The 9,242-nt window shown below is 36.0% G+C and overlaps 1 long non-coding RNA gene across 1 annotated transcript; it reads right to left on the bottom strand.

Moving 5' to 3' along the window:
* Nucleotides 1-1,253: 1,253 nt before the first annotated feature.
* LOC148790514 (uncharacterized) lies at nt 1,254-8,837 on the bottom strand. Its single transcript, XR_016078715.1, has 2 exons — nt 8,699-8,837; nt 1,254-2,144 (listed from the first exon to the last, which is right to left on the bottom strand). It is a non-coding gene; the product is annotated as an uncharacterized LOC148790514 (long non-coding RNA).
* Between the last annotated feature and the right edge of the window lie 405 nt (nt 8,838-9,242).

The following is a 9,242-nucleotide window of genomic DNA, read 5'->3' as shown; positions in this document are numbered from 1 at the left end:
GTTTTACAACATCTAAGTTTACAACAATGTTTTTAAAGTTGACCTGGAAATGAAACCACTTTTCAATTCGAGTGGTGGTGGTTCAATGGTTCATCTGAATGAGTAAAATAGACCAAACATGTGATTAAATAAATTAAATAATAAAAGTATAAAATACAAAAAATATATAAAAATAAAGAAAAAATGTAGAAAATTGGGCATGTCTCTAAAATTATATATATTCTTCATATTAAATGAAAGTGCGATAAATAAGAATTATTGTCATCAGTGAGAGAAATTGGTAAAAATGAAGACGTTAGCTCTAATGCTAGAAGAAAAGGAAGGAGAGAAAAGAAGATGAAAAAAATTAGTACCTCACCTCTCTTATCAACCCTAAACCGATATTTATAAAGAAATTAAAATAAAATACATGAAGGGACAAGTTTGCCCCTCATAAGTGGACAATAAGACAAATTAAAATTACAATATAAGCCCAAACCCATTTAGCCCAAAGAGAAAATAAAACAAAAAAGAAAACATAAATAGTAAAGAGCCAAGCCCACAATATTATGTCTCACAACACTCCCCTCAAGCTTAGCATGGATATCTATCATGCTCAACTTGCATGATAATTCATCAAGTTTGGCTTTAGAGATACCTTTGGTAAAAATATCAACTTTTGTTGAAGGCATATATGGAACACAAAGCTCCCCACAAATAATCATTTCTCTTACAAAGTGTTCATCAACTTCAATGTGTTTAGTCTTATTACATTGATTTGGATTATTTGTGATGTGGATGGATGATTGATTGTATAATGCCCTGTTCAGTTTATATACTTTCCCTTTCATATCATGCCTTGAAGAATGGTCCATGGAAACTTCTTCCTCAAGGTCTCTATTCAAGAAGGCAATTTTACCATCCAACTGATGCAATTCTCAACTAGAGTTTGTTGCTGAAAAATGTAATACTTGTATAGTATTGAACTTAGCCACCTGAGCAAAGGTTTCTTTATAATCTATATTTTTTTTATCAAACTCTTTTGCAACTAGCCTAGCTTTATATCTCTTAACAGATCCATCTACCTAGTGTGCACCCATTTGCAAACAATTATGTTATTTTCCTTTGATAGATCCACCAACTCCCAAGTATTTTCTTTCAACAAAACACTCGTTTTTTCATTTATTACTTCTCTCCATTTAGGATTAGCAACAATGTCAAAGTACTTGGAAGGAGTGGAGACAGAAGAAAGGCAAAAACAAAGGAATAATAGGTTAAAGACAAATAAGCATAAGAAACAAACTTATTTATAGGATTACATGAACGAATAGGTTTTTTTAAAGCAACAAGAAGATCTAAATTAAAATATGGAGAAGGAGAAGGAATAATACCTTGGACTGCATTAGAAACATCCAACTAGTTAAAGTCATTTACTTAGGGGCCCTTCTTCTTCTTCTCTCTCTCTCTCTCTCTCTCGAATTGACAATAGGAGTAGGATTAGTATCACTTGAACACAAAAGAGCAGGAGTAGGAGGGGAGGAAGAGATAATAGGAGTATAGAGAATAGGATTAACCTTAGAAGAATTCTCTTCCACACCCTACAAGGCTCCCCACGATGAGGATTTAAAGGAAGATCAAAGAGAAAATGGGAGTCACAAAAGATGACATTTTTGGTAACAAACTCCCGTCTTATGTATGGATCAAAGCATTTATACCCCTTTTGTGTAGGAGAGTAACCCCATAAAAACTCTCCAAATAACACTTGGATACAACTTTTTCCTCTTAGGATCATTGACATGTATGAAACAAATGCAACCAAAAACTTTTGGTGATATGAAGAACTTAGGATCATTTGGACAAGGAATTAAGATATGGGTTCCCATCCCAAGCATCCTGGATGGCATCCTATTTATTAAGTATGATATTGTAAGTACTACATGAGACCAATACTTTTGAACCTTGTGTTGGAATAAGAGAGCATGATTGTCTCAAGTAAATGTTTATTCTTTCTATCTGCAACTTCATTTTGTTGCAGAGTGTGGCTACATGAGGATTGATGTATTGTCCCTTCCACCTCAAGAAACATGTTAAGAGTGCTCTTAAAGTTCAAGAACATTATTTGATTAAAATTGTTTTATTTTCTTTCCAAAGTGGGTCTCCACCATCTTGCAAAAAAAAAAAAACATTAGTAATTATAGGAACTTCATGATTCTCTTTCATAAGATAGATCCAAGTGCACCAAGAGATATGATCAATGAAACTAATAAAATAGCAATAGCCATCAATAGAAACAATAGATCAAAGATCCTACGCATCAAAATGAATCAAGTCAAAAGGAGCATTAACATTACTAATTGAACTGGGATAAGTTTCTTTACAATGTTTAGACAATTGACAAATGTCACAAAAAAAAAAAAAAGCTCTCAAGAGACACCTTTAAAAAACTCAAGTAACAAAGCTTTCAACAACGAAAAAGATGAATGGCCTAATCCAGCATGCCAAAGATAGATAATTGTGTCAGGTTCTTTGTTGTCACTGTTAACCCTTGTAGTAAGCCTTTACAGCTAAATTAAGAACTTCATCAAAATAGTAAAGGTCTCTAGCTTCATGAACACTCTCAATTGTCCTTGTCAATCAATCCTAAAAAATACTATGAGTTGGAAAAGATGTCATTACACAATCTAGGGTTTAGGTAATTTTTGAAATAGAAAGTAAATTAGTAGTAAAGTCCGGAAGATGTAAGACTAACTTAATAAGAAGTTTATTCCCAAGTTGAATGTCTCCCCTCCCAGAGATTTTGGAAAGGAAACCATTAGCAATTTTCATATTATCTTTCCCAGAAGTGTGATTATAGGATGTAAACAATGAATGTATTTATCATATGTTTAGAAGCTCTTAAGTCAATGACCCAAGAGCATGAAGGAATTACTAAATGCAAAACCAATACCTATCTTTGCAAATGAGGAGGAAGCAATGGCTCGGTTTAAAATGTCTACATCTTGAGTTGTAAACTCTGGGAAACTACTAGTGGAGGTGATGATTTGTCCAAAGTGAGGAGAGCTAATGGGACTGTTCTTGGGAACATTATCTACAACATTTGAATTTTCCTTGTATCCTAAACTAGTGTTAGGACCCCTAGTTGTAGTGGCGGAGCCAGGAATTTTCTCTTGGAGGGGCCAAGATACACAAGAAAATAAGATAAGGAGTAGAAGAGGTAGGGTGTGTTGGGAAATGGGATGAGAAGGTTTGGGGCTATCGTATATTTTTTAAAAATAAAAAATAAACACAAATTTTTAATTTTGGGAGTTGGAGGAACATTAGAGAGTGATCCTACATTTTAGTTCAAATTTGGGGGGGGCAGGGGGGGGGGGGGGGGCAAAGATCCCTACCAATATACTTGGCTCCGCCCCTGCCTAGTTGGCTTCTTGTCCTTCCCCAAGGCAATTGGTTTCAAGTGTGCATAAAAAATCCAGCAACCGTTCTTTGTATGTCTTTCTTCTCCACAATGAGAATACTTCAAGTTCTCCTTGCCTACATTTTCCCCCTTGAGAGTAGAAAAAACCAAGGCAAATTGTTCAATAGGTTGAGTATGGATATCAGTTTTCATTTCCTTCCTCCTTATTTCTGCATTCCTAAGCAAATAAAACACATGTTGCAAAGTAGGCAATTCATCCCTCCTAAAGATTTGGGATCAAATGCCTTCATATGAGTAGTCAAGACCAGCTAGAAACTTGAATAATAGCCCCTCTTCAATCTATTTATCACGTTGCTCTGTCTCAGGTACAAAGCTAGTCAATAATTTGCAGATGACCCAATTCCTCCTAAAGTCCTTCCAAGGTAGCAAAGTAGGTTGCCACTGACAAGTCTCTTTGAGTAAGGGCAGCAATGTCTTGGGTAAGTCTATACAGCCTTGCGTTATTCTTCGTCTACCCATAGGTATTATAGAGTTTTTTCCTATATCTTAAAGGTTGTAGAATAGTGTTGAACAATTCTAAATATCTTGGAAGTCATGGAAGAAAGTTTGAGTTTCCAACCAAAGGAACACCCCCCATCAAACTAGGTTCCTTAGAACTTGAAGACATGTTGAACCAATATTCACTTGAGACTTGATAAAAGACAACAGTGTTTTTTGTGTAAACACTAGGAGAACACTAGTAAAACAACTGAATTTGGATCTCCTGCCCACAAGAACTCTACCCACAACATACTACTTCCATGCATTGGGAACATCTCCTATGCATAATAATATTATGTAGGAGGATGAGATGTTCCCCATGTGTGGCTGTGATGTTATGTGGGTAGACGTCAGCAGAGTTCTTATGGGCAAGAGATCCAGACTCGAAACAACTCAGCAAACACCTAGGCTACAACCTCTGATCAAAACTTGAATGAAGATCAATACCCCTCCTGTCACTTGCTAGTCACTTAGACAACAGTTCTCTTTCTGTCCAACACCAAAGAACCACCTGAACAACAATGTTAACACACTTGCTAGTCACTTGGGCTTCAAGACTTCCAAGAAGAACAGGTAGATCTCTCTAGTTGTTGATTGACTACTCACTACAGAAACTGCCCTAGAAGACCATAACAAGAAAAGCTTAGTGTCCTTGGCCTTAAATGCCAAGGAAGAACCTTAAAAAAGGAGAACAATCTGGAAAGTGCTAACCATAATTATGAAGAGAAAAGTAAAAAAGGTGAAACGAGGGAGCTTTAATGCAGCTTTAGCTGCTCTAATACCATGAAGATGTTAGTTCTATGTTAAAAGGAGAGAAAAGAAGTGGGCGGGTCACTTCTCTTATTGGCCCTAAACTGATATTTATAGAAAGATTAAAATAAAACACATGAAGGGATAAATTTACCCCTCATATGTAAGGCATTAAGTAGGGGTGGATTTTAATCGAGCCGAGCTGAGTCAAATATCCAACTATTTTGCCAATAAACTTTGAGGCTCGATCTCAATTCGAGTTAGAGACTTGAGCTCGAATTCGGCTCGAGTCAAAAGCTTGGAAGTTCGAGCTCAGCTCAACTATGAGCCAAACATTTTATGAAAATATAAAATTATACATATAAAAATATTTTTATTTTACATATAAAAATTAATAATTATAAAAAACTAGTTTTATATATATAACCTTTTTATATGTATGGATGTATATATTTATGTATATATGTATATGTGTGCATGAATGTATGTATATATGTAAAAGCTCGAGCTCAGCTCAACTAGAAAACAAGCCTATATATTGGGCTTGAGCTTGGCTCGAAGCAAGGTTTGTGTTGAGCTGAACCGAGCTTTTGATCATGAGCCGAACTCAAATAACTCATGAAAAGCTCGGCTTGTGGCCACCCCTGACAGTAAGACAGATTTAAAATTACAACATAGGCTGAAGCCCATTTATCCCAAAGGGAAAATAAAACCAAGAACATAAATAGTAAAGGCCTAAGCCCACAATATTATGTCTCACAACAAAAAATACAAAAAAAAAAGAGAAAAACGAATGAATGTCTAACCATGACCCAATGACCAGGTCAAACATTTCAATAGTTCAACCAACCAGGTCATTGATTGTTGATCAAGTCAAAGGTTTTTACAAGTCAACAGATTGAGAATGAAGTGGGCGTGGATCTGATTGCGTGATGGGTCAATTGATTGACTCCACTGTGGGTTGAAAACATTGGTTCAAATAATTGATTTGACCACAATATTAAAAACCAATATTCAAACAATATATTGGAATTGCATTTCCTCTTCGTAAATAAGTAGTTTTTATTATCTCTTAAATTAAATAATAAAAATAAAAATATAGAATTTTTTATAAATTTTATAAAAAAAATTGAACATGCATTAATATTATATATCCTTTATATTAAACAAAAATATGTTTGAAAAATAAGAATTATTGTTAGTAAAGATAGAAATGCCTAAAATATAAAGAAAAAAAATGAATTAATGTCTTAATCATAGTCCATTTTCCAGGTTAAATAGGTTAATGATTCAACCAATAAGGTCATTTGGTTGTTGACAATTATCATCATCATCATTTGATATTGCCATGTGCAACGCGTGTGCACTTTTACTAGTTAAGAAAAATAAGATTAAACTAACCTTATTCTAAATTTGATTAATACTAATCAATAACAATTTTAAGAGATAAATGAAAGAAATATTAATTAATAAACTCCTTGTCTCCACCACTTACCCATTTCCCATAAATACTAAAACCACCCGTCTCTTTTCAAAAATGACTAGACTTCCTTTTTCACAGTCTAATGGAGTAATCAAAGAGTCATTTTTACCCTTATTAATACTCCAATTTTTCAAAATAAGAGAATCTTCATCAGAAAATTCAACATGGCAACTCCCTGGAACATGATTGCTACAAAATGATATATTCTTTAATTCTTTAGTTTTCAGCAATGTTTTTGAACCGTCGTTGACTCGAACGGTTGGACCGTTTGACTCAAAAACTATCCAAGCAACCAATTCCGTTTCACCTTTAACTCGTTCCTACTTCTTGGGTCAAAAACCGTTGACTCGTGCGACCAAACCATCAACTCGTTTGATCTGGACAATGGTTCATGGTTTAAGAAAGTTGTAGAGGATAGAGAGGGGAGAAACTGAGACACGAACTCATATATGAGATCTAACAAAGAGAGAGAGAGAGAGAATAAGAAGAAGAAGATTCCAGAGGTTGGAGAGAAATCGATATTGAGATCTCAAATTTGATATTTGCTTTTGTTGTCATCGTCATTGTCGGTGAGCATCGAATCCTCCTCATCCTCTTCCTTCTTCTTCCCTAGTCCTTCCCTCCTTCCTTTCCTTTCTCTCCTTTTCTTTTTCTCCTTTCTCTCCTTCATATCTTTTTTTTTTCTTTCCTTCTTTCCTTCTTTTTGTTTTTCTTCCTCAGCCAACAACCACGGTCTCTTCTCCTTTCTCATATAAAACTTTTATATGAAAAATATTTGCCCTAATAATACAAACCATTTGAACCATTCGACCTAGAAACCGGTAGCTAGATAGTTCTGCTTCCATGTCGATTTTTAAAACCTTGGTTTTCAATAGTCACTCTCTTCATCCACTTAAACAATGTTTTCGAATCGCCATTGACTTAGATAGTCGAACCATTTAGCCACCATCTAAGCAACCAGTTCCATTTTACCCCAAACTCGGTTCCTAACCAAAAACCGTTGAATTGGTCAATGACCCATTGACCCGGGTGATCGAACCATCGACTTGTTCAATGGCTTTGGGTTGTTTTTTATTATAGCTGATAAGGGAAACTTTTGGGTAACTTTTTTTTTAAAATATCAAAAAAGGGTAGAAATTTGTTCATCTCCTTCCTCCAAACCACCGAACTCAACCCAAAAGCAGTTTCTGAAATGGAATTTGGGAAATCTCAACTCCCAAGAATGTTACGCAACTCTCAATCATCTCTCATTCTATTTTGAAATCCCACAATACCGTGTCTCTACCCAAATTCCATGTTACAACTCGTTGGGCGTCAATCATCAGAGCACACTGAAAACTAGGCCTTGGCGCCGTGGAAAACAGGAAACATACCCCCTCACCCAAATCTACACTTGTAATCTGAAATAAAACCATCCCCTTTGTCTTTGTCGTCTTCTTCCTCTTTCTCCTCTTGCTGGGTATATAAAAAATACTGCGGTTTATGTAGCTTTTATCATCACCAGTCTTTGAGACGTTGATTTGAGAATCCCTAAATTCCATTTTAGAATCGAAAAAACAAGTGAGGTGAGGTGGTGCACTATCCATTTTCGTTTTGAGGGTTTAAGGTTTAAGCTGCTATTGCGTCAAGCACAAGGGTCAAGAGTAGTGAAGAAGATCCCATGGTTATTTATTAATCTTGAGAGAGATTTGTCCAGTGGTTTGGAGGAAGAAGAAAAATGTGTTTTTTCCTTTATTTGATATATTTTTAAAAAATTAATCTATTTTAGAAATTATATTAAAATGGTTATTTTTATTGATATTAGGGCTCAAAAGTTTACCTTATTAGCTATAACCCCTAATTATATATATATTTTTTAATTTTAATTTTTTTCATCAAAACAGGCCGCCCGTTCAAACTGGATGATCAAAACGTCGACCTGGAAACCGGTGGCTAGAACGGTTCTGGTTCCTGGTCAATTTTTAAAACATTATGCTTAAAGGGAGTTCAATTCTGCACCCCACCCAGTTTTTCCCCACAAACACCCCACACGCTCACCATCTGCCATATGTCCCTTCACACGAGAGACGCTAAATAGCGTGTGCGGGTCTGTTAGCCCCTTCCGTTACCCCCCAAAAGTCTCATTTATGAGTTCAAACCCTTCATTCGACAGCTCTAGGTTAGGGCATCTCCAAAACCCTCTTCTCCCTTTTCTCCTGCACCGGCACCTACAACAACAACCGGCGGTACTCTCCAGCCCATCTTTTCACATCATTTTTTATTTTTTATTTTTTTTCTGATATTTTCGTTTTCCAGATATCAGAGAAACTGGCGGTAGAGTCATCTTCTCCTTCTCCGACACCTGCACCTACAATGACAACCGGCGGTACTCCCCATCCCACCTTTCACCTCATTGTTTATTTTTTCTTCTTTTTTTCTGATTCTTTTGTTTTCCAAATATTAGAGAAACCGGTCTCCTTCTCTGGCACCGGCAACTTTCTTTATTCCATTCTCAAAAGGCTTTAAATTAGGTTTCAGTGAGTGGGGCTGACCTGACTACTGCTGAGGCTGACCCATATACATGTGAGCTGTATTGAAATTAGTGGTGTAAGCCTGTAAATGTTTTAGTACTAAGGCACAATGCAAATTCCTCTCGTGGTAGTTGGTGGTTTCAACCATAAACTTTGGCTCCTTGTTGAAGTTGCAGCGGCGCTGCTAACCAGTAATTGTGCACAGCCAAAACTCTATCAAACATTTGGAGTTGAAGAGGGAATGCATGCCTTTGATAGAATTTGGTGTCTGAAAAAAACAAAAATTTCTCGTTAAGTGATAACATCAAAATGTGGTGATGAATGGGTACCTTAAAGGGGGTTGGTTTCGTACTGGGGATCTTGGTGCCAGTGTGGGAGAAGGAGACCGATTTCTCTGATATCTGGAAAATTAGAAAAAAGAAGAAAAAATAAACAATGAGGTGAAAGGTGGGATGGAGAGTACCGCCAGTTGTCGTTGTAGGTGTTGGAGAAGGAGAAGATGACTCTGCCACCAGTTTCTCTGATATCTGAAAAACGAAAATATCAGAAAAAAAAAATAAAAAAA

The sequence above is a fragment of the Nelumbo nucifera genome, chromosome 7 (assembly GCF_055504915.1).
Source record: "Nelumbo nucifera cultivar China Antique chromosome 7, China Antique-T2T, whole genome shotgun sequence".
Taxonomy (NCBI): Eukaryota; Viridiplantae; Streptophyta; class Magnoliopsida; order Proteales; family Nelumbonaceae; genus Nelumbo; species Nelumbo nucifera.
Note: the sequence above shows the minus strand (reverse complement) of the source record. Positions and strands in the feature narration are given on the sequence as shown.